Here is a 27202-nt window from a genome sequence, read left to right as displayed (position 1 = left end):
ATGTTTTTAAAATACATGTGCTAATATTTACAGTGACTCAGCTTAAAAGATTAATTAAACAAAGAGCAAAACCTAAATCTGTTTGGACTGAGGTGGCTTTTACTTCATGAAAATACATTTAACACAAAATAATACAACAAAAAATGTTCAGATTTTCACAGTTGTTAATGCTTTATGACAGCTGTTTCGGCAATGCCGTGCCTTTATCAAATACAAAATATGACTATATTCCGACACTTATATATAAAAACAGGTAGTAATAGATTTTTTAATTATAGACGTAGGGTTATAAATTTAAATTTAACAACGGAGACGCATTTAAATCCAATTTGTCATTAAGTAATAAATTCAAATATCTCACTTTGTTAATCTCCATAACTTGCAACATATTTAGTTTTTTGATTTTTAAATGATTATGTAAAATATCAAAATTATCGTCAAAGTTGCGCATTCCTGAATTTTAATGAACCGCATAGTTGGAATGCGAACTTTTATTTTTATACGCCCTTTTATGTTCGTTAATGCGTTTCTTAAATTTTCTACCTATTTCTCCGATATACATTTTGGGACAGATCCACAATATTTGAAAATTGAACTTTTAGTTTTTATTTATTTTGTTAAATGGATTTTCATCAAGTAAAAGCCATCTCAGTTCAATTGATGTTTGATGATTTGCTTTCACGTTAATAAGATCGCTGAGAACAAAATAAACTGAGGTTCAAACAAAAACGACTAACTTTCATAGAGAACGTCGACTGCCGGTAGGGTTGCATCAAATTTCGGGCAAGAACAGGAATAGCTAAGGGACACTGCGACAAACACGTCCATCAAATTACGTGCCGATAATTCGACAATTTGTTTGTCGTCCTTTTAAGAACTGAGGTCATCGATTACGGTCGACACATGGCCGGCCTACGGTTTACATTAGATCCCTTTCAGGCATTGGGGCTTAATTCGCGGACTCGAGGAGTGGCAGAGGTGCTCAGAAAAGAGTGAAGCAAAAGGCGATGACGCCGACGGCGTTACGTTACTTGCGTTTTTCCTTGCACATTGTGCAAGGACTCACCGGTCGGATCTTTTATAATATATGCGGGAGACCGGTTCCCGTGCGGTTTTCTTTTTTCATCGCGATTACCGTGTTTATTTTCACGCCGCCGATTGTTTCAAGAATAACAATAATCAGGCTAATTAATACGGAATACGTTTTTCATCGACCCGCCGCACGCTAAGACCCTTACGCCTTTATCGATCTACGCCATTCGATGGAACGCATTTTGCAATGTAGAGGGGATGAAAGTGGTTTACGAAGGTACTCGTACCACGAACAAAAAAAGAGAAGGAATTCTGACACTTTAAGGTTGTACGGATAAAAGAGGAACTTTAGAAAGGGTATTTATTTTATTAGATACATAAATCTTACCTAAAACGCTCAATCGTGATTATTGACAGAACGGTTTCCAAAATGGCACTAGACGGAATGGCATCAAATTTTTTTGGAAACTTTACTTTGAAATAGGGGTCTCAGTTTGACAAATTTCGAAATAAAATGCCAACGGCAGTAAAATACCCAATCAATCAGATTGAGTCTCAGGGACGCACTTTTAAGTTATTGTACGTACACATCACATTAGTGCTAATAAGCACGTTTTTATTCAAAATCTAATCGTCGCACTCTTAGAGTCGGCATTAAGATTAATTACTGTACCGCAATTGCTTACCAAAATTTGTAATTAAGTAGGAGTAACATTTTCTGCGCTTACATTTGAACAATCTCGTTTTGATTAAGGGAATATATTTTCCTTCTTATAATAGATTTCTTTTAAAGATAACTTCAGAACGGTTTGAATTACAGACATCACATTTTGCTCCTTTTTAACCGTCCGCGGGGTGCATAAGATACGTAAAAATGGCTGCGTTCAAGTTTCGGCGCCCATCTTTATTTTTCGATTTTCGACTGTTTTTTGGACGTTGCTATGAAACACGATAAGGGTCCGAAATTTGAAGCTGCCGACTTCAAATTTGGCAGGCAAATAGCGTTTGGTCCCTAACGGAATCTATTGACGTTGGGAGGTTGGGAAGTATTGTAAAAAAATTAAAAACTGCGTTTGCAAAGATCTAAGCGAACGATCATTTCTCAAAAACTGGTTACGGAACCGAAAAAAAAAACGAGAACAAGTAGATGCTTTGGCTGCATAAACTTTTATTCTTGACAATTTTTCAAGAATGTACAGGGTGCGCCGCAAATTAAAAAAAAATATATGGGTCTCCCTATTATTGAAAATTGCCGATAACTAAAGGACTGTATTTCAGATATCAGTTTCTTTTACAAACAAAGACCGCCATTTCCGCGATACCCTTAAGATTTTTATGACCCGCCGTTGCGGTTTAACCTTATCGCGTTTTTTCTCCTAGTGTTCCCGATCCGATTCCTCTTAATGGCGCGTCATGACGTATTAACGCGCACTTGTCTCGAACGGACGAAAACAATGTTTGCGCAAAAAATTAGCCGGCCGTCGATATTAATAACGAAAAATTTTTGCACCGCAACCACGCGATAACGAACGCTAAAAGCCTACGTAACATGTTTATACGGTCGCAAATACCCTATTCGCGAACAACACCAGGTGCCTGGTACATTTCTTCCTTGCCGAAACTCCCCCCCCCCCCCGGCTGCCGAGAGGTTAAGAGAACACGCCACGTCACAAGTAAAGATCGTCCAGAGATATACCGTTTTCGTAACCTTTTATGGTTTTGACTTAGGAATGAGTCTGAGCCACCTATTGTAAAGCTGACTGTTGTATTTTAAGAGTAGGGAGATTTTCTTTGATTAGACTGTTATATTAATTCATATTAGTGTCCTTTTTATAAATCTTCCTAAAACAGTGCCTACGTGAGGTAGCTCGATCTCAAGTTGAATTTGCCTATTAAATATATTGATCTCCAATATTAAAATAATATAATATGCAACCAGTGCGGTAAACGGCGAACTATACCCAAGCAGTAGGTTCTAGTTTAGACTATTCATCCCCCACCATCCGACCGCATAGGCCACGCCCGGTCGCAAGCTACGCCCCCAATTACATTCTTAACTACGTCACACATCTTGTTCACCGAATATAGACAAGAAGAGTGGCTTCTTTAGTACTCCGTGACATTTGTTGCCACGATAGTTAAGTAAAATGTATTATAATGCCAAAGACCAGAACAAACGTTTTTTTTTTTCGTGTTTTACCTTAAGAACCGCCCATTGTATGCAGAAGACCGCGTGGGATGCCGCTACTAACCTGCAAAAAAAAACAACATGAGAATTAGCAAATCTAATTATTAAATAGTTTTCGCGCCGAGTCATTTCACAAGATTAATCGGTGTTATTTATGCGGAACGCAAATTAAACGGGATGACGTAGGAAGAAAAACGCCTTTGAGAGGTTCAAAGGTGGTGTCGGGAAACTGGTTTTGTTTTTTTTTTTGGGAATTTTCCCCAGTTCGAAAAAGAAAAATCGATCTGGTTGATGTTTAGATCATCGGTCGCTACGCATACAATTAAGAAACGGCCACTAATTAAGCGACGCGAGAGTTTGTCTAACCAATTGACGACGTATCATCGGCTTGTCGAAAGCCGGTATTTCACCACCTGGTCCGCCATTTTTAGCCGGCCGTCATCACGTACAAGACGCGGCGGCATTGAACGTTGTCGTATTAATATATGACGAGTCCGAAATAATATTTACGCTAAATGGTCCGGCAATTGTATTTCCCTGTGGCTATTTGCATACAATGTCGACGTTTTAAGTTGTTATTTCCGCGACCAAAGGCCGCCCCGGCTTGTCGCGAAAACACTGAACTGGCCGAGGTTTATTTTGCGGCCCTCAATCAGTTTCGATGCGTGGGCTACGAACTATTGACTCCTTAACCCATATCTTAAACGCGTCTGGACTGTTCGACTCGTAACTGTCAAGCTTTTGAGTGAAAAAGATTGTCTCCACAGCACGCACTCATCATTTTTTCTTACCATTGGAAGGTTGGAGATTATTAAGAGACTTTGGGAAAGGGCTCTTCTACACCACTTAATGCGGTTAAGGCAATGGGAGAAGGATCGTCCCCTTTTGAGTCTTAGCAGAAAAATGAATAAAAAAGCCTTTCTATGAGGAGACCTTTTAATGCTTAACTGCAAGGAAACTAACTAAAACTATGCCTCTTCATTTTATGGTCAAGCCTTTCTATGAAGAGATCATTTAGAGGTTTGCTGAAAAAATCGAATATATTGAGTCGACTTTTGCACCACTCAGATAAAAAGAAGCCGGTATTATACCAATTTTGTGTTTGGTGAGTTGATATCTTATAACGACGGTTTTTACAAAACTTCTGAATTAATCCTGCGCTAACGTTTCACCAATCATCCTGTTCACTTCTTCAAAACTGAACTGGGGGCGGAGCTAAATGAGGGGCATAAAAACCGTCTCGGATGACTGATTCCCATATTAGTGACCGGTCGCGGTTAAGATTGTTAGGTTGTTTACAGATTTCTATAGACTATCGGATTTTTCGTTGGTAGAAGAATTGATTATATGCAAGAATTTCAGTTTTATCGATTAAAATTGTATGTCCGGTTTCGTGATTGTATTCGGCAACTTGCTGATAAGTTATTTGTAGGTCTTAAATCTGGTTTTCACGTTATATTTCTTCTGAACTTATTAGTCTTCCCTGGAAAGGGTTTTAATAAGAAAGCTAGATATTTTGCTAGGGAATATGATGGGAGAACCAATGGTGCTGACAATGGTTAGAAGGGGTAATCCTGGTTTGTGCATCTTTGGGAGTCCGTAGAGACGAGGAATTTTAGAGCCATGAAGGGTGACAGATTTTTTCACGGAGAAGAAATCTTAAACAGATTTAAGGTTGTTTTCCATAGATTACGTATGGTCTTGTTTAAGTTGAGTTTCAGTCGGAGTTTTGCTAAGTTTTGTAAAAAGAATTACAGTAGCCAGTGGAAGTATCTTTGAAAAATTACTATAAACGCGCTAAACGTGATTTTGTTGGGCAAGAATCATCACCACTTCTTTTATTCTCCCTACGGCTGCGCCTCTTGTTTACTTCCTTAGGGACCTACACCAAGCTAGTTTATTAAAAAGTTCATGAAGTACGAGTGCCATTTGCAGGACAATCTCTCCAACCACCAACTCTTGCAGCCAAAAAGTATCCTCCACCGAACCAAAACTCCTCCACGTGTCTCGTATCATCCCAATGTTGGGGATCACAACTATCGCCGCTGCAATGATCGTCGCCAAATTGTAATTTTGTTGGGCAAGAATCAGTTGACGTGACATCTTCCAAAAGTCGGACGACAATTTAAATTCGTGGAAAGTGAACCCACGTCAGCCGCGCGAGACGATTACGAGAGAGTCCATTTCGCGGGACGTCGTCGGAATTGGTGATTAAAAAGTGAGACTCGTTATTATTCTTTTAGCTCGCGGCTATACGTTCGTAAAGATACGATCGTGCACGCGGTCTATTGACCTTTCGAAATAGATAAATAATAGCGTTGGGTAAACGTGTACCGCCATTTCTTTTTATACGATCAAGACTATTTGTGTTTATTATTATTATGCGGTGAAACGGAAGGAAGTTACGCGTCGAACGGTGAAAGTGTGGACAAGAATTGTTTCGATTTGCATTATCGCCTTCCGATCTTTTTTCTTCGGCGCAATATACAGGGCGATTCACGTTGAACGTCCCATATTAAAAGTGATTTAAATGGCATTATTTTACCGGACTTGTGCATATATCTAATGGCTCCTTTTTGAGCCTTCAATATTTGATCCACTTGGGAAGCATTTTTCCAGTGAATTAATTCGTATGGTATTTTAGATCGAAACAGTTCGAAACAAATAAGCTTCAGAACAGCGTATATTCAGCAGAAGCACTTAACAGTGCCAGAATTTGATTATCTATATAAAGGACTCAGAATTTTGTTGTCTCTCCATTTTCGACTCTCAGCAATACGCTAGAATGTCTGTTGAGTTTTTTTTGGAATTCCGTAACTACAGTATTTAAACGGTCCGATTCACTTCAATTTAAACCTTTTCCGTGAGGCTATCTTTACTTTTTGCTTGTGCTTATGATATATCGTTATTATATAAAACATATGTTATGAGCAGATCCATCGTGATCCTAGCCAACACAGACAATAAACTTCAGCAAAGGAACTCATAAACTGAATCTTAGGGAAACAGTCGGTATGAACAAAAATGGTACTCGAACAAGTACACTACTTGGGATGCGACTCTCATACAATTTCGACAATCACTTCGAAAACCAACCGAGCACATTTTTCCAGATATCTGGGACAATAAACCGCTAAAACAAGAAAGGACACGAGATTTAAATTCTACAAAACCATGGCAATACCGACCTTTACCTCTCTACGGACGTGAATCATGGGCCCTCAATAAAATCTGAGAAAGTCGCCTCTGGAAGCCGCTGAAATGAGATTTCTTCGATGGGTGAATACATAAGAAAGAAATTAGAGCTAAAAAGTCCATACGATAGAGTAAAAGAAAATCGGAAAAGATAGACTTACCTAAGAAATTCATAAATACAGACCTCATCGAAAGAGGAGTCTAGGGGGACCTAGACAGAAATAGACGCTGTAACAGGCACATTAAGCCTCACTGAATTGAACTGAAGAACAAAAAAGGAAAGTCTAATCACATTAACAATTTCTTTAAACATGTTTTCATAAAATATCATAACGCGTAACTAAAGGCATAATACGCAAAAACCATTTTTCTGGAAACTTTTAAATTAATGCAAATTATATAAAAAATATAAGCGTTTTTGAGAGCAAAAGTTTAGGCACACTCATATTAACTGTTGACTGGTTCCAAAATGTTAAATCAGTAGTTTCGCAGTTGAACTATAATAATAGTACTTTTATTAGTAAAATAATCAGTAGAAAAGAGTTCTTAGTGGAAAGAAGGTTAATACTACACAAAAAAAAAGAAAAATAATAGGTAGTTCTAGATTTACAGTAAGAAATATTTATGGAAAGCATTTAAAATTATCACTGTTAAGCATCGAAGTGAGGTATGGCGGCATCAGATGTTGATACTTTAATAATAGTTGAAGGAACAATGGTTAAAAATGTTTACCTACCTACATATCTTAAAAGAAAATTTGCAAGGGAGTACACATAAACGTGGGTTAGATGGTCACTATTATTTACAGCAATAGAACGACCCTACTTTACAGTACTCCTCCCAGGCTTGGAACTCCTGAAGGTACGGATCTCAATCCAATTGAGCAGCTGTGCGATACATTAGAAAAAAGAATTCGGTGTCATTAAAAACCAGTAAAAATACATTAAGAGCAGTTTTATTAGTAGAATGTAAAAAAAACGGAAAGGAATAAAACGAGACGTCTTCGAACGATCATAAATTTGAACAAAATATTAATATTAACTGAGTTTCTTCCACTAACTTTGTAAGGCATCGTTCTTTGTATGTGCTTATACTTTTGCTGATAAAAATATTCATATTTCGTTTTATAATAAGTAACAATTTAATATTTTTCGAAAAAATGTTTTTTTTCCTCGACTTTGCTTAGGATTCGTAATATTTTATAGGGGCGTTTAAAAAAAAATTGTTAATGCCCCTAGATCTTTGCCGACTACTGCATGTCACATTCGTACATGGATCAATAAATAAAAAAGAAAAACGAAAACTCGCCGATGACCATAAAACACGAAACGTCGCGTAAAGTCTACCGAAAACGATTACGGGCAAATATATTTTGCGAAGGAATCGGCCGCTCGCGGTTTTGTTTTTTTCTCCCAATGGATCACCTGTTAAACCGAACAGGAGCGACGCGTAGAAAAATAATTACGGAGCGACGAAATCCAAACCGCACGTCAATTGGTTTATTGCTAATTTAAAATCAATGTCAAACCGTACTAAGGTCACCGGTGGCCGTCCAGGGTCGGGCTCGGGCGTCGTTGCCACGTCATCCTGCCGAAAGGCTGCAAAAACTGTTAGTTAGTGAGACGACGACATTTTAACAGCTCGCGGCTTACGGAGAGAACTGAAGAACCAGGACATTTCTGATCTGACTTTTTATATTACTTAGTTCAAGTAAACTAAAAATAATCTGCGGGCCGTGATTTTGAAACTAGCAATTCGCATTATTTGTAGAAAAAGCAATGGAAATAGAAAAACTTTTCGTAAAAATTCAAAAATAAAAAATATTTTAAGTTACATTAGTAAATTTTCTGCACACTCTTAATGGACTGAGGGTGGCAATTATATATTGGTGACCATACCACCGAGCCAGCATGGACCTAACGTAACAGTTAAATAACAATTTAATAGTAGCTAAGCTGAGCTACAAAAATACGAATCCTAAAATGTGCATTGCACAGGAAACCATTTTAGTAATGTGAAGTACAAAAGAGGGCGTAGATTGTTTACAGTGACAAGTCTAGTCAGGATATTACTAAAAACCATATTTCACTTGCTGATGTTAAGATGCACTGACTGACAGTTTTAGACCGTCTGCATAGGCGAGTTTATTGCAGATGATCAAACATATAAATATATACTAGAAGTTGGAGCTGCCGACGGTGTACCAGATAGGACCTAAACACTGAAATCAGCGAACCGGAGAAACCAAGTTTTCGAGACCGTTGCTAACAGTGTGAAATTACTTTTAAAACTTCTTTCCGAACGAAGTCCGAATAAAAATAACTAATTCATGTCTTCTTAAATTATCTTTTCAAATTAGCATACCCCGAAAATGACAAAAAAGTTGTAAGGTGGATATTGCAATTTTAATTAGCTAGTCAAACGTATAATTTCAAAGTGTAAGTGGAAAATCGTAAAAGCAAGTAAAGCAGAAGAAATGAAATGAAGAAATTACGCAGACTCTGGAAGTTTCTCGATGTTGTAATGTAAATTTTAAATGTAATATTTACAAACCATCTGTTACTATATATACCGAAAATGACAATAAAACCTTAAAATGAACTGAGGTGACTTTTATCAAAATAAATAAGAACTAAAAGTTCAGATTTTCACGAAATTATATATTTTCACATGACAATTGTTTCGACAACATAGTGTCTTTAACAAATGTAGACATTTAGATTAGTAGAATTTAAGTTTAATAATGAAGAGGTATTTAACGTATTGGTATTTGAAAGTGGAGTGAAATGGAGGCGAATGAGAATACAACTGCTGCACTGCTGCTGCATTCGTATATTTCAACCAGAAATATAGTGCTTTTACAACCGACCCCGTGATTAACTTTGCATACTGTTTATTACTCCAAAACCGCAGCTCCTTATAGAAGACGTAACCACTCCAGGATCGTCCTGGGAATTTACCTAGAACATAAATTAAGATTTTGTCATTTTTCGGTATATATAGTAGTAGGTAGTTTGTAAATATTACATTTGATAAGACACGGTGTTGTCGAAACAATTGTCATGTGAATATATATAATTTCGTGAAAATATGAACTTTTAGTTCTTATTTATTTTGTTAAATGAATGTTCATACAGTAAAGTCACCTCAGTTGAACGCTTAGTATCTTTAATGTGGAAATTATTAGAGAGAAGAGCAGAGGTAAGGTGTTTTAATTCTGAGTTCAAGATCTGAAGAAGCCAGGACGATTGGCGAAACGTTAGTTCGACTCAACAAAAACCGACGCAGGTGGAACCCAGAGGTTTTGAAAAAGGTATGATATTATCTGTTTTTGTTGGAGATACACTGTTTCAAAGCGAACGCCTCGGGTTAAGCTGTGAAAACTAAGAAGAATTTAAAGCTAATATCCACATCAATAAGGTTTGCAATAAATTCTTAGTACAATCCGCAGATCACGAAGGGCGTCGATTAACATCAGGACTGCAAAACCATTCGTTCAATACCCACTTCTTCCACATTTTCTTTAACTACTCGCTCTATGAAGACACGCTAGCCTCAGCCTTAAAATGTTTTTATTTATTCGAACGTGATTTCAGTGGACAAGAAAATGTTCCGTCTCATTGTTGCTTAAAATCAAATTTGAATAAAAATTTCTGACTGAGGAATCAAGCGGCAATTTATATAAAATATTATTAAGATCAAAGGTATGTTTAACGTCAGAGTCAGTTTTTAGTGGAAGGTTATTCCACGTATTTCCAAACCTAACACAACAGAAATTTTTAAACAACCACGAAATTCTAACTTTAACCGTTCCAATTATGATTTATGACAGAGCACTTGCCGATTTTTAAAAGGGAAACGGACAGCGAGGCCACACGGCGATCACCAATGAATAAAGTAGACACCGCCATGGAAAGGGACTCGGCAAAACTGTTCGCAACAAAATTAGATCGGAAAAAAAAGACGACAAACGAGACGACTAATCGCCGATCTAATCGATTCGATCATTTGACAAGGTGGGTAATTAAGAGTTATTTATCCCGCGCAGTCAAGGATCCGAGTCTAATCGAGAACGAGAACGGTGAAAAAAATGATCTGGGTAATCGCGTACATTTTCAACTATTCAAAAAATATTCGAAAAAATTGGCACCTTATTGGAAAAAACACAGCAACTCGATGGAGCCGATAAATAAATCAAACCGACTCCTAATTGGTCGAAAGTATTCGGGTCAGATGAAATAATTATCAGCGGGCGATTGAGTTACGAGCACTTCTCTCGCGTGCTCAAGGTTCGATTGGCGAAAACACCCGGTGTATTAGCACAAATCGAGTATCTACACGACCGGTCACGAAATTGTCAGATGATATTTCTCGGAGGAGCTATTTTTTAAGGACACCACACTTTCCTCGTGAATACGTTCACACGGCTGACCCATTGAAACGAAAGTCGTCAGTTGCACCTGAAGTTATGGGGAAAGCAATCTCGATACGGAATTAATCAAACAACCAATGCTCAATTAACTAAATTTAAAAAATATCTGTACTAATTTTAAAGGCTCGCTTACCCAATTGAATAAAATAATTACCGATTGAACTGAGGTGGCTTTTACTTGATGAAAATCGATTTATCAAAATAAATAAGAACTAAAAGTTCAGATTTTCACGAAATCATATATTATGACATGACAATTGTTTCGACAACATCGTGTCTTTATCAAATATTAAAGATACGGTGTTGTCGAAACAATTGTCATGTCATAATATATTTTTTTAAAATAATTACGATTAACTATCAATTTAATATCAACGTACTTTAATCAACCATCAAATATAGTGGCCATCCACATTAAAAAGTTGACGTTAATATATTTATGTTGTTCTTTTGGTTCTATTCGGATAACATCTTCATTAATGAAATGTATCAAATACCGACAAATAATTAAAACAAAAAACAAACAAAAAAAAACTACATTAATTTCAGTGGTTAAATGAAAATAACATGGTACCGTCGAAGTTCACTAACGAATTTTCGTTGTTTCAATTTAACGTATTCTGGTAGCAAATAGCATTCCTATAATTAAATTTATGAAACCGTAATTATGGTCCGAACAGAATCTGTTTACATTTAATTCTATTCAGATTTATTGATTAAACCAATGAAAAATCTATAGTAAATTAAATTCGCTTCGTTAATTTTATTTGTCTAATTCAAATTTGTTAGTAACGTTCGCATAGCAATTTAATTTTGTATTTATTCAACTAATTTAACTATTTCAGTTTGCTCCTGAAGACCAGCCGTTAATAATAATATAATAACAAATAATTAATCAATCACATCAACTAAATAGAAATATTAAACAACTACAAAAATTTAACTTATTAAATTTAAGATATTCTCATAGCAAAAGTAAATTATTTTGTTAATTGTTAATAATAATGAACAATAAATAAATTAAATTGATTTACTTAGTGCTTACAAAGTTGATGGTAAGACGTTTACAGATCTTTGTGTTCTATTAAATAAATCATTAATTTGATTGATTAAATTCAGATATTCTCGTAGATGATGCTAAAACAACATAATTAATTTTTAAACACAAAATAAATAAGTAGATAAATAAATAATCTGTTTACCGATCTACTCTTTCTAAGCAGATTAATTAATGAAATTAATGGTATGTCTACAATTAATTAAATTAATTACTATTTATAAATCTTCTGGATTCTTCCCGGATTGGTTGTTTATAAATCATACTTGCTGACGTTTCGCCAATCATACTGTTGGCTTCTTCAGAGTTTGACTGAAGCTGGGTTTGATTGAAAGGGCACGTCGGCAAGTTTGATTATAAAAAACCGACGCAGGAGGAAGCCAGAAGCTTTGCGAATAGTATTAATTCAATTGATTAAATTGAAATATTTAACTGATTCTGTTCACTCATGAATACTCGTCTTTTTCAGAATTACACTTAATGAATAGAATCAATTAAATAGAAACTACCGAAATTAAACCAATTTAATTAAGTAGAAACTTACTACGAACAATCAATATTTGAAGGCAACATAAATTCATTCGTTTAATTAAATTAATTATGATAAGAACCGAATTAAATATAACGGAATGTGTGTACAAATCTCTCGATTCGTTTTTTGTTTTCTTTCAAAAATATTTGGTTCGGTTAAATGGACAACGACAACGCTCTTTATTTTGTTACGCGCGACCTATCAAGCGCCATTATGCAAATGGCGTCGTGCGTCGAAAAAACATCCTGCAATTTTACGCTCCTCGCGACAATTACCGCGCGAAACGAACCGAAAAATTGCTCGAGAAACCGATTTCGGTGCGGGCAAGGTCGCCGCGAAGCGCGATTCAAACAAAATGGCGGACGTTTTTCGAAAAAAAAAAAAATTGAGAAATGGTAGTACCCTTACCTCGCAATTTTTCATTCAGCACCAGCGGGATAAAAACGGATAAATAAATCGAAACGAATTAAAATGTAAATATTTAACTCGCCCGGCCCCACCCCATTTTCCTTAACACTTCCTCGCGGGGTGGGGCGCGAGACGAGAAAAAATCCGATTTTTAAACGCCCACCTAGTTCGCTTATCGTCGCGATTGGAGTGAAACAATGCGAACGACGCGTACAACGTCCAAAGAAAGGAAAAATGGCTGCGCGATTTGTCCCCCATACGTTGTCCGCTGACATTTCGCGACTTTTCTAAACAAACAAAACGCGGCAAACAAATAAGATATCGCTTCCTATTTCCCTTGATATTATTATTACGTCCCGACCCGATGAAAAACTATTAATATACCGGGTGGCCGCGGGTGCTGTTGCCCACTTATAATTTTTTAATCGGTTTACGAAATAAAAATTTCAAAAATTCCGCAAACGCAGAAGCTTTTTTTATTCTAAATTGAATACTCTGTAAATTTTCCTATAATATATTCCAAATTAGGTAAAAAGTTAATAAACATAAAGGCGTGGTCTAAAATTCAAGATACTGGGCGGCAAAATATTATTTTTATTGTTTTATAGTGTTTTTTGATATGAGCCATTTGATTTTATTATTAATTAAGTTGTTTCAGTCTTTTCCCACTTTTAAAGGTTCTTGAATTTCTATACCACACTGTACTATATTTTTGGTAAAAAAATTAAATTCAAAAAAATTGATACAAATGTTTTCAAAAACAGTTTTGGTTAATTAATAAATAAATTATTTTTAAACAATATAATACCGGCAAACAATAAATAAATAGGAGGCCAAACCAGATAAAATCACAGAAAATATTGGAAATGTCCACCCAATTCCTGCCTGATACAACATTTTGACATCCTGTATCTCGAAAAGTATTTATAACACTGTAAAATATCGGACACTGATTAAATAACACTTTGTATGTATTTAAAAAATACTCCAAAAATAAATTATTACGGTACCTATCTTCAAATTGAATATTGAATAAAAATAATGGAAAGGTGATTGAAAACGAAATTTTTGAAAAGTTCTTGAATGATACGATATTTTTAAATATAACAGATATCAATTCTCGAATAAATATATGAATACATTATTTAACATTAGATAATGAATGAGAATGGAAAAATAGTAAAAAATTTTAAATTCTTATGAGTTAGGAACACTTCACAGAATAAGCGTCGGTTTGAAGGAAAGGGAAAATGATGGAGTAGCATTTTTTATGTCAAAAAGAAAGAAAAAAAACTATGATTCTCTATAGCATGTAATAATAATAATAATAATAATAATAATAATAATAATAATAATAATAATAATAATAATAATAATATAATACCCCGTAATCCCTTCTTTTAATACTTTTAGGCAAGACGCCTTTTTAATATTATCCAAAGTTCATTAAAATTACGAACACCGTCGTAGAATAGTTTTCCGGGAATTAGTCGTTTTTACAATAGAAACATTGAAGTGCTGATTGGAATGGATATTATATTAATAAAAATATGACTTTTTTTCTAACGATAATTTGACATAGCCTGGTTCGCGATCGGGCACAATTCCATAAACCAACATTATTCAACTTGCTCTTCTGACGAACTGCGATCCACTGTTAAAAACCAATATGTTCTTACCAATCTTTTTGCTTACATATGCAATATGCTTACTAAAACTTTTTTTGGTTTCAAAGAAACTTCCACATACTTTTTACAAAACTTCTGGTTCCTCCTACGTCGGTTTTTGCTGAGTCGAACAGTTACAGTCTTACTTACTAAACATATTTTTGGATCTAAGATTACTTCTAAATATTTAAACAAGTTTTATATTTTAATTTAAACTGATTTGGGTTTAGCTTCTTCAATTTATTATGAAAATTATTAAAAATTTATATATATTAAAAGCAAAAGACCTTTGTAATGTGATAGTCGAAAGTCCACGAACAGGAACATACTTTCTGATATTAGGTATAAAACGTAGGCGCACTTTTTGAATTCTTTCTTCATCTGTCTAAACTACTATATGCCGGTCTAAAAAATATACAGGGTTAAAACGAAAGCGGTTTTAAAATTTGGCAGCCAACACACGGGTACATCGTTCTCAAAATATTCGAAATTTCCAACAGCTACCCGGTATGGCGGCGTGCCTATGCCTATTTATTTTCCACGGTGATTCATTCGGACGACGAAAATTATGTTGTCAATTAAGTCGGACGCGAAAAAACGGTAAATAATAAACGCAAGTGCGCGTAAACTAGAAATTTACATCTAAAGGTCGCGTCAGATTGTCGCTGCCAACTTTACCGGAGGCGGGCGACAATAAAAAAAAACATAGGTACGATTCGCGAAACGTATGAAACTCGGGTAATACTCCGTATTTTATTAATTTTTTTTTCGTATTTTCGCGAGGTAATTGATATAATTTGCAGGTTTGTCCCACGCGGTTAGAAATTAAATCGTTATCTACTTAGTCTGACAAGTGACAACTTTCTTTATTTTAACATTAACAACATTTAAATAAAAACAGTAACCAAGGAGAGTTTTATAAGAATCTGTACACGTCTACATGTACATCAGAGATACCTGAAAAAAGACGTGCTCTGCATTAAACGAAAAATCGGGAATCTCCTGAAGAAGATCATATAACTTTAGAAATGTTGAAACTAGGTGGAGAGAGATCATAACGAACAACCAAGCTAGATTCGTATCAGTCCGTACAACAAACAGGTTTCCGAAAAACATTTAGCACCATTGACCACCTACCCAGTCTTAGACAACTGATTGAAAAGAATATAATATTCCAGCAGGCATTTGATAGTATCGAAACATGATTATTCCTGAAAGCAATGGACGATGCCCGATTACAACTTGAAAACAAGATCCCGACTTTCACAGAAAATATATAAATAAACTCCGATATCCTAGATTAAAAAAAAAATACGAAGCACACTGGTCTGATTATGAACTTAAATAAAACAAAATTACAAAGTTCCAAAAACATCATACAAATAAATAATAAAAATAGGTAAAGAAAACCAAAACGCTGAAGTGAAGAGCGACGGGTAGGTCTGTCTTGGATTGGTTTTGGCTACATTCTTAAAGACAGTCAAGTACCAACAACTCCCAAGAAATGATTATTGCATACCATCATCAGTCGCTGATTTGAAACTATGGTTTTGGAAAACAAAGTAGGGAGTATACCAAAGAGTCATGGAACGCTATGGTCAGAATATCAATGAAAGATAAAATAAATAGGAAAGTCATTAAAGAACAAAAGGAACTGACACCGCAAGATCATATTGCACACCGAAATCCAAATAGATGTACTATAAAAATAAAACAATGAAGATGACGCATAAATAAAAGAAGCAGTGGATGTCAGGCAGCAGAAGAAGAAAAAAAACGGTCGTAAAATTTTAAAACGTAGAGCGTTTAACAACGTTTCTTGTAGTTTTTCGGCCATCAGGATATTTTCAGCAAACGTCAAAATCGAAAGAAAAAAGAAACAAACTTGTCCTTCTCCGTGTCAATCAAAATGTTTTCAAAAGAATTTTGTTCAATCCATAGAAATGAAATAAATTTAAATAAATACGATATATATATATATATATATATATATATATATATATATATATATATATATATATATATATATATATATATATATATATTTGATGACAATATATTCCGGGATATCATCCGTTCGCTCGTTGAACTCTGACTGGAATCCTGCATCCGACTGGAATCCTGCAGACGTTTCGCCAAAATCTCACTTGGCATCTTCAATGCTCGCGCTATATATATACAATGAAAAAACTAAAAATGCGAATTTTATCGAAAGGACTGTTTACTAATAATTCCTCCTACACGTGTGTTTAATAATTATGATTGCTGGGTGACGCACGTAGTTGTGGTCACCGGACGTTCACAAGGGGCGAAAACGTCACGCTCTGGGAGCGCTTTAACGAAATTGCCATAAACAACGGAGCAAAACAACAAACAAAACTAATACGCCTATTTACACATGCGAACAGAATAAACAACGACCAAAACAAAAATATGTTTGTCGGGGAATTTTCAGCGCGTGCCACGCGTGACCTCTGCGATCGCGTGGACGCGCGCCATTTCTGCATTCTGCGGGGTATTAACAATATAAAACTGATAAAAAATCAAAAAATCAAACATTATGAAAATTTATAAAATATTATTATAAAATTTATAAATTATAAAAACATTTATAAATAATAAGTCGAAACTAAACTCAATTCTGTGTCTCATCGGCATACAAACTGAGCCTCGATTTGAATAGAGGAATAACCGTTAGGTCTTTATTTTAAAACATTATATTATTTTTCAGGAAGCGATCTTCACAATTAAAAGTTTTTTAAATTTAATATTGGAGGGATTAAAACTCATGTAGAAAACATTAAGTACGACTATTTATATACTAGTTTTTCACCAAAATACAAAAGGAAAATGGTCCAGTGTCTAAAATGTTGTCAATAATTCATATTTTCTCTCTCGTTGCTTCCTTTATTTTTTTTTTAAATTTCACAGAAGTTCAAAATTTAAAAAACTTCCGAATTAACCGGCAAAGTTATATAATTTTTCTACTAACGCCTGTAAAATGCCTAAATAACACACCGATCTAGCGTTCGGGAAGCGTCAGTTTACAACCGCAGTTTCGTTTCCCACGGATCCGAGCCACTTCGGACATTTCCGGGATTTTACCGCACGGTTTTGGGAGCAATAGGATGTTTTCGGAGATATTTCCCACGCTTTGAATTTTGACGTTTGTCAATTCTGACAGTCATGTCAATGAATGTATTCGTGTTTTGCGAAAATGTACCCAAAAACTATAACATGCAACACGTTCGGTAAAACTTGCGTTTACCGCACTTGTTGCATGGTATACTATAAGTCACTCCTTTGTTAAACACTCGCTCCGCTGCGCTCCGCTCGTGTCAAATAAACTCGTGAATAAAATGCCGTTTACCGCACCACTTGTTGCATAATATACTATTATGTAATTTAGACTCTGATTAAATTACAAATTGTTTGTTTATGTTACTGCTGATATTTGATTTATTAATAATTTTCTTTCATATAAAATGGTTTATTAATTTGTGGGTATATTTAGATAAGAGTCTTGTAAGCAGGTCAGAAGTCCCGTGGCATGTTTTTGGCCAAAACTAACCAAATTTATTTATTATTAGGGCCAACGGTATATGGACTCTAGCAAAACCACTTCGATATGTTTTGTACAGGTGCAATAACATATTTCTGCAAGAATTTTTTTTTATGTTTAGAAAAAATTTTCGGAGCACAGCACAGTTTCAATGTGGATGATTCAATGTTTGTATTTTTATGATTATAAAGCCTTCTAAAACACACAATTGCATTATTTATGTTAATGATTTCGGTGAAGCCCAAGCTGAGCCGATTATTTGATCAAGCATACTTAGAAACTCCGGTATACCAAATTTGGAAAAAAATGAAATGTTTCACTGTTTCAGAGTTTTGACTAGTGCTGGTCATTTTTAAAAATATTAACAAAAAAACAATTTTGATCAGAAATTAATAACAAATACCCCCGGGCCGCGGGTCGGTTTTCGCGAATCACATTGCCCCCCCGTGACCCCCCCTTATTATTGAATGATTGCCAGCTACAATTGACAGTAATTCAACGTATCCTCATTTGCCACTGTAACGGCGGTCCGCGGCAGCCTTCAAACAATGCCTTTGACTTAGGTCTGGAAGCCTTGTCGACCGCGATATGATAAGATCACAAAAAAACTTATGAATTTTGATTTGAATAACACATTATAATATATTTACACCTAATTGACAACAAACTTTCCACTCTGATTTAATAGGTAGTTGAAAGTGAATTATAATTATTTTGAATCAATTACAAGATGTATCAAACATATTTTGTTATGGTTATGTACACCGTGTGCCAAATAAGACGATCCACTATACGATACAAAAGCTTCTTGGACTCCCCTGAAGAATTAAAATATTATAATACAGGGTGTTCCAAAAGTGTCGCAGGCATCACCATTGTTATTTTAAATTTTACTCCCCGTATATTTAGACATTTTTGGAATCCTTGGTTCAAGTAAAGATCAATTTCTTAAGAAATTCCTATTCGAATTTTGCCTAATGTAGGCAGAAATTGAGGTTATGTGTTTTTTTTTCACTTTTTGATTGCCCCATATAAAATTGTGTCGTGACGCCACTGATCCAGGTATTGCAACGAAAATTTAACAACAGACTAAGGAGATGATGCACTACTCAATCAGTTGCGCCTCAGCTTATACCAAATAGCTTATATGCCGTTTTGGAGGATTCAATTAACAAAATCTCAAGATTTTTAAATGGAACATCCTATATTTTTATTCAGATAGGACAAAAAATAAGGTAAGTTTATAATTTTTCTTATATATGGACAGGATCCTACTTCTTTTAAAGATATATATTTAATAAAACTTCAGGATTCATTCATTCTCGTCATTTTGAGGGTGAGAGAAGGGTCAAATATTGGTTTAGATAAAGTTGAATAATTTTTTTTGGCTAATCCAATTTCGACGAACTTAGTTTAGTTTTAAAGGAGGTTTTATAGGAGCTCTGACTATTGACCATGACCATATTAATTCTTTTACGAGTCGGTAGGAGGCGCTTCATGTCAACAACAGCTATTTTTATGATTTTCTCGGATAAGTAAAAACTAATTATGATATAGGATAATTTGGAATATTTTCGAGAAAATCCGTTTTTTCCATTTTACGGTAGAGGCTACGCCTCCTAGCGGCCATTTTATGAAGCTGAAAATATTTTTGATACTTTTGCTGCGCACTAATTTTGATATATGAACTAAACTTGAATTATTTGGTCATGGAACACCACGTACGTATTTTAATAATTTTATTGAGCTTTCCAAAAATATGTAACATGTAATTTTAAATCCAAAGCATATATCTTTCTTTTATTTTTTCTAATGAGTAGCTGATTTAAAAAAGTTGTCGATTTTCCTAACATACTTCGGCTGTCGTGACGTTTCGTAAATATTATTTTAAATTCTGACTCTTCTTCCTTCTAATATGGCCTTAAAATGTGACAATATGAGAAATTGGATATCGCATAAAATTTTATTTTGACAGTATGTACATTATGCACAAATATCTGTATTTTTCATGGCCGATTTGTATTTGTATTTGAAATAACTCTTAGGTGTAAATAAGCCTAATAAAATTATTAAAGGATATGCAGGATTCAACATAGGTGATTCTGTTTTAACTGTGACTAGTTAGTCCTTCTATTGTTTGTTCTCACTGGTGATTAATTAATTATAATAATTTTTTCGCAATAAATGATTTGAACTAATTGCTTCATAAATTCTTATATCTATGACCAAACCAAAAAAAAAAGGACAACTTTGTGGTTAATTTCTAAGTTGACAACTTTTGTCTTTAAAATTTTATGAAATTTTGAATTTTGATTTATATGACTCGATCGCCATCTACCTTGATCAGCGTCTAGGGAATCGTGTTGAAAGTACCTCACCTGAGTACTGTTTACAAACATTTATTTTTTCAGTACCGTAAACAAATGGGTCAGTACCTTGGGACTCAAAATTTGAAGTTTGTTTCTCGTACTTGACCTTTTGCAGATTGCAGTAAAATCCGTCAAGTCTGTTAGAAACAGAACTGACTATGCCACTGAATCTTAGGCAAAAGACCCCAATCTAAACCAGTTTCCAAATTTCAAAATCACCCTGTATTTATATTTCCGTTTACGTCACCTTCCATTTAGCCCATTTTGTCCCAGTGCTGCGTTAATGCACCACCTATTCTATGTTTTTTTTGACACATCCAGGAAATATTTTTGTACATCCATTTAGAAATTTTATTATTATCACTACTAAAGGACATAAAACAGTAGACATCGCTAATTTATGTGTAAAGGAAAGATCTTATATATGACTTAAAAAGTTAGCAAAAGCGGTACATAAATCACATTTTCAAGTAAATCCAAAATTTCCTTGTTAAGTCTATTTATAGCATGTAGATTATATCGCAGAAAACATACACTGGAAATAATTGATTATGCTTTATTTTTTGAAAATATTGACTGGTGCGTGAATGCACCACTGGTTTTATCTGTGAAACAAAACATTGTTATTGCAAATCTAGACAAGTTAGCGCATGTAGAATAAACATGTGTGCAGTGAACATTACAGTTCATAAAATATGGCATTCCCGAGTTATTTGACTCATAAGGTATTAGAGGCGGCTATGGAGGAGATCGTGATGGATGAGGACAATAACAATGAAAGTCGTAAGCATTATTTGGATTTACGTATTCTTATGTATTGTAGCATTCCAGTCTTTGTAAATTTATACTAAAAATAACGTGAAAAAATATTTACAGAACATATTGACGCGGTCTATATTCCACCCGACGTGGATACCATGACTGGCGAAGAAGATATGAACGATAACAAAAATCTGCAAGAGTTTGGGGAGCCAAATGATATAGTTGGAACTTTGGACTTACATACACCGAATGATACAGCTGTCCTTCAACAGTCCTGTAATTCATCAACTATTGAACCTGAATGGGACTCATCAGATGGAATTCAAAAGACACATCTATATCCGATGAATTTAGATCATGTGAGAAACTAAAAAATAGGCTTTCTGGAAAAACTGCGCTTGAAATATTTTAATTGTTTTTTGATGACGAAATGATTAATTTCATTTTAAATCTTACATTGCTTTGCTACTTTTAAAAACTGATAAAACAATTACTCAAAGAAATCTTGCACCTGCCATAGATGAAGTGCGTTATGATAATCAAGGTCACCTTATAATTGTTCATGCTTCTAAAGCCCGAAGGAGATGTAGAATCTGCCACAGCCACACAATTTTCGTTTGTAATAAGTGTAATGTGCAATTTACATACTTCATGCTTTGCAAAATTTCACCAAAAATGGAACCGGGGGTAACCAGAGGTGCGCTCACGCACCATAAAATATTATGCGTTTTTTCGTATCAAATCACGTTCTATTTGGAAAACAATCTACTTTTACTTGCTTTCTGTCGAATTTCAACTTTCTTTTGTATATTTATGTGTAAATTATATGTTACATCTTATGTGCCCCAAAACATTATTTAATGTTTTTTGTTCATTTACGCACCAGCATTTTTTTGTATGTTTCGAGTTTTTATTTATTTATTTTTTGACACATGTAATGTATTCTAAAATGCAACAAAATAAATAATTTCAGAGCAAAAAAGTATTTTTTGATTTTTTTAATGCTTGAGATAATGTGGGTTAATGAAAAAGTAGCCTTTGCTGCCCAAAACCGCTAACTTTGGGACGCACTGATCTTTGGCGTGGACTCATTACCATTGTGCAACGGTATTTTTCGAAAATATGCTCTTTATATGTAATAATTATTATATAATTGAGACCTATCAGCTAATTTAGTTGTTCGAGACCAATTTTTTTTATGTATGTGAAATGAAATGTAAATGTAAATGTAAATGTAATGAAATGAAATGTATCTGAAAACTCACGGAGTTTTCACATACATTTACTAACAACAGTATTTGAATACGTTAACAGTCTTGAAGAAAACTCAATGAAAAAAAACAATTAATATACGTACACGACGGAGTTTTAAAGTGAAAAAAAGGAATGGTAAAACCAAGAATAAAGGAAGAACGTAAAAAAATCACCATCCTTAACACAAGCCGACAGAAACGGGGGAAGAAGGGGAATAAATCTACCAAATACGTAATGACGAATAAATTGCGGGTCCTATTTCGTTTCTTCGGAGGCCAAACACGCGCGGGGACTTCAACGACCCAGCGATGGCCGCAGCTGTTCCGCGCAATTAACGAACGAAGGAAGAAAGAACAAAATTAACGAGCTTGGACGGACAGGTGATGTACGTACGCGTCGCCGCTAGAGAAAGCATCCCGTTTAGATCAATGACATCAGTTCCAAATCGAACCCGAGAAGCCCCTAATTGTTTTCGTGGTCAGAAAATTGATTTATTTAAGAAGAAACACATCTCTTACAATTTCGATTCTAGAAACTCTAAACAGATATGGAAAACTTTAAATATATTTAAAATTTGTAATCGACCGACTAACCACCTAACTGGTGATATTAATCATTATTTTACTTCTTCACTTCTTTCTAAAAAAAACGCAAGTTCCACTCGAATATATTATTTGCATTTCAGCTCGCAACTATTGACTCAATTAAAGCCATTATTTCAAACTTAAAGTGAAATTTCTTCTTTCTTGTGTACCTGCTAGAATGCTTCAGATGACCCCACATATGACCGCGCCATACGTTACACATATTATTAAGTTCTGTTTGGAACTAGGCTATTTTCCTAGTATTTGGAACTTTGCTTTGATCACGCCATTGGTATAAAATAATAAACCCAGCCAGTTCTCAGACCTTCGTCCAATCAATATTCTTCCAACCTTATCTAAAGTTTTGGAGAAAGTCATAAATGTACAAATTTATAATTATTTTATTTTCAATCATATTGTCACTAACAGTCAATCTGGATTTCGTAAAGGTTTTAGTACTATTAGTCTACTTTTACACATCAACGATCACATTGTTAGTTCTTAGATAATGGTCTTGCCACTGCACTTATATCTTTAGATTACTCTAAAGCTTTTAATTAGCTTTAATATAAACTTATGTGCGCCAAATTGTGTTACCACGGCTTCGATGATATCTCGACTTGATTTTTTGAAACCTACTTAGCTAACAGATATCAGAGAGGTACTCTTGACATTGTAAGTTGTGAATTTCTCCCTGTTTCATCAAGTGTATCGCAAGGTGCGTCCATCAAATATTTGAATTTGCATTCATTTGCTGATGACACTCAGCTATTTTACTCCTGCGATCCTAAATTATTTGATATTGCTTCAATTTATATCAATTTGGATTAGCATTACTTATTTCTATATTCTTCTAGGCATAATCTTCAACTTAATGCTAAAAAATGCAGTGTAATGTTCTTTTCTCCTAAACCTAACATTGAACAAGTATCCCAAATGTATTTATTAATTTACGGTGAACATTTGAAAATTGTGGATTGTAATAAAAACCTTGGTGTTATATTTGATTGTAGAATTGTATTGTATTGTCATGGAATATGTATCTTTGTTGGTGAAAAAGTCTTATTTGGTTTTGCGCCATTTATACAGGCATAGAACTGTCCTTAATTTCAATTCACGGAAACTTTTTGGCTCAATCACTTGTCCTTTCGATTATGAACTATGGCTGAGTCCTCTATTATCCATGTCTTTGTCAAGCTTTCCCACAAAATCCAGGAACTTAACTGGCTAAAAATTGACTTTCAAGTACTTTTTGGCTTTCCAAATTATTAGCACATCCAATCCGTCCTACTTAGGACCTAAATTACAGTTTCGTAATGTTCAATCAGTGGCTTTAAGGCACGCCTACAGACTCTCACTGCCACGATATCGTTTATCTTTGTTCCGCAAATCATTTTCTTATAACGCTGTTGTAATTTTTAATAGTGCTCCCGATTCAATTAAATCACATTCAATTAAATTCTTCAAAAAATATTTCAATGTTATTCTATTTATTTTTACTTGTAATAACTTTCTATTGTTCCACTATTACATTTATCTATTTTGCTATATTTAATTTATCAATGTAATTATAATTCCCTATTTAGTTTTCAATTTAAACATTTAAGAAGTTCAGTGGAGTAGCTTTTGCTAGACTTTGCCCTTCTCTACTGTATATTTGTATATAACAATATACAACAATAAAAGCAATTTATTATTATTATTATTATTATTATTATTATTATTATAAACAGATCCGAGACTTTTTGGTAATTATAAGGAAACTCTATCAAAACAAATACAATATAAATACGGAATATGCTATTGATTATGTGGTCGCCATTGCAGGAAGGAGGTGCATCTTCCACGCTGGGTTTGTATTCTATTTAGTATTGACCAAATGATTTTTCGATTATACATAATATTTAGCTACTTAGCTTGTTGGTCAATTTTTGTTGTCAGATATTAAACAAGTTGATCTCTTCATCTGCGAGATTGCAGATTTAAGAGGACGTGATTGGAATGCAATATATAAGGACGTTTTTGAGGTCTACGTTTCGAACAGCTTTATGACTCAATATAGGAAGACATATCGTAGGGGTGGATTTGATAATTCCTGCTATCATCCTCATTTTGTGATTGGATTGTACATTAATTCTAACACACAGCCCATGTGAGCCAACAGACTGGCAGAACTTGATACTTTAGAAAATGGCGCCTTCGGCCAAACCTCCGTAAAACTGATATCAGAGAGTTACCCGGTGCCGGTTTGGTAAATTCAAAGTTTTTTACAAATAATAACGATTTCCATTTATATTCTTTCAAATATTTGGCGCACCCTGTATGATAAACGAAGCTTGAGACTCTTTCTCTCTCGACACAGTTTAAAGCAAATTATCCCATGTTTTCATTTACGGCAAATAATTTACCCACGGAAACGGCAACTTTCAGGATCTCTTTGTTTTTTTTTTACAAATAATCGACACACCCTTTACATAATCCAAAAAATGCCGCAAGTAGGATCTAGATCTCCCACATTTCCCGATATATGAATTTTTGCAATAATATAAATCGTTATCGAGAAAGTACCTCATTTCTGAAACCATGGAGTAGATTTTTGTCCATAAAAATACGTGAAACAAAAATTATAGCGCCGAATCTCCCACGTATCACGGTTGTAAAATGTTTCCGATCGGATGAAAGCTTTTGAAGAAAAATATGTTTTTCTGAATGCCAAAATAAAAAAAAATCAAGAATTTTAAAAACATACTTCGTCTTATTTTATTGCTCCCAGTTTAAAGAGTATAAATGTGAGTCCGGATAGCAAATTTTCAGTAATAGGGGACCCCTTTTTCATCTATATTGAATATGCCCTGTACATTTTTGAAAAATTGTCAAGAATAAAAATTTTTGGAGCCAAATCTTCTGCGTCTTTTTGTTCAAGAATTTTTTGCATATATATGCATAGCAATGTCCAAAAAACAGTCGAAAATCGCGGAGTCAGATCGAGGCCATTTCTTATAGGCCAATCATTTCTGTACCAACCACGGTCCCCTGGGACCTACCGCCAACGAGAGACAAAAATTTTGATACGAGCGTAGATACCTTCGAAAAATTCGATTTCACCGATTTTCGAAAGTAACAAGAAACAATTTCATACGAGAACTGTGTTGAAGAAGATTTTACTCCCGGTTATCCAAAATATTTACAATGTATCAAACATTATTTCCTTCTAATTATACAAATTAAATTTAATTCCACGAAGTCTTCGATAGATAACTTATCTTACGTTACTTGTGTTTTCGATGAGCAACATATTTTTAAAAACTCATCAACAAAGACTAACTAATTAACTCAAATGTACGTTCATCAAATATTTGCGATGTTGCCAGCTAATTTCTGTTGGCATTGATGATCAAATTACAATTGCGACTGATGAAAACTCCTTTACCTTTACTAGAATACTACATCAAACTCTACAACACTTAAAAATTTCAACTACATAAATTTGAGAATTTTTCGTTTTCTTGAGATTTTTTTATGTATTGTATCTAAAAGAAACAATGATTATAAGCTCGTTGGTGTGGGAAATAAACTGAAAATATTTCAAAAAGTGAGGGATTTGGGCGTCATAGGTTATTGGACCACTATTTACTCTTACGATCTTAATTTGCTTGGTAGAATTCCATTGCGAAACAAACATATATACGGATCTATTTGCCACGTAATTGATCGTAAATCACGCTGCATCGCAGGTATTCCATACTTAACTCTTATAGTAACGCCCATATAAAAGCATATTATTTATTAATATCAACTAGTGGGCACTCCTAGCGTAAAAACCGAGCCGTAAAATCGCACCCAACTTCTACTAAAAAAAAATACCCCTAGGCATTTTTTGATAAACGAGCACGTTTTGCCAGTAAGTTAAGGCGATATGAGGTGTGTTGGACCAAAACATCCACATTATATTGTGACGACCGAGCCACATGGGCTGGGCCCGGCACTTGGGGTCCCAACTGTGTTCCAAGTAGAGTAACATTTTTTATTATTTTTCAATATAATCCCCCTTATTTCAATACACTTATTACATATCTTTATTAACAACTCAATCCCTTCAAAAAAATATTCTTTTAGTTTGTCTCCAAAATGAGCTAAAACAGCCTCTTTTAACTCAACTT

The 27202-nt window shown here is 34.5% G+C and overlaps 2 protein-coding genes across 3 annotated transcripts in view; both read right to left on the bottom strand.

Annotated features, from left to right (window-relative positions):
* LOC132701812 (uncharacterized) overlaps positions 1-27202 on the bottom strand; it is a 159784-nt gene that overhangs the window by 123154 nt on the left and 9428 nt on the right. Inside the window, exon 1 of one of the 2 annotated variants that reach the window (XM_060670027.1) lies at positions 3233-3248. The exons of the other annotated variant lie outside the window; for it this stretch is intronic. The gene's annotated coding sequence lies outside the window, so the exon portion shown is untranslated. Of the gene's footprint in view, positions 1-3232; positions 3249-27202 lie in introns of those variants that run through there. 2 annotated transcript variants of the gene reach the window in all.
* The window catches only part of LOC132701811 (uncharacterized), a 37494-nt gene continuing 19364 nt past the window's right edge, over positions 9073-27202 (bottom strand). The window contains exon 7 of the mRNA XM_060670023.1: positions 9073-9375. The gene's annotated coding sequence lies outside the window, so the exon portion shown is untranslated. The remainder of the gene's footprint in view (positions 9376-27202) is intronic.

Source organism: Cylas formicarius, unplaced genomic scaffold (assembly GCF_029955315.1).
Source record: "Cylas formicarius isolate icCylForm1 unplaced genomic scaffold, icCylForm1.1 PGA_scaffold_5__7_contigs__length_24384050, whole genome shotgun sequence".
In the NCBI taxonomy this organism is placed as follows: Eukaryota; Metazoa; Arthropoda; class Insecta; order Coleoptera; family Brentidae; genus Cylas; species Cylas formicarius.
This window is presented reverse-complemented; position numbering and strand designations above follow the sequence as displayed.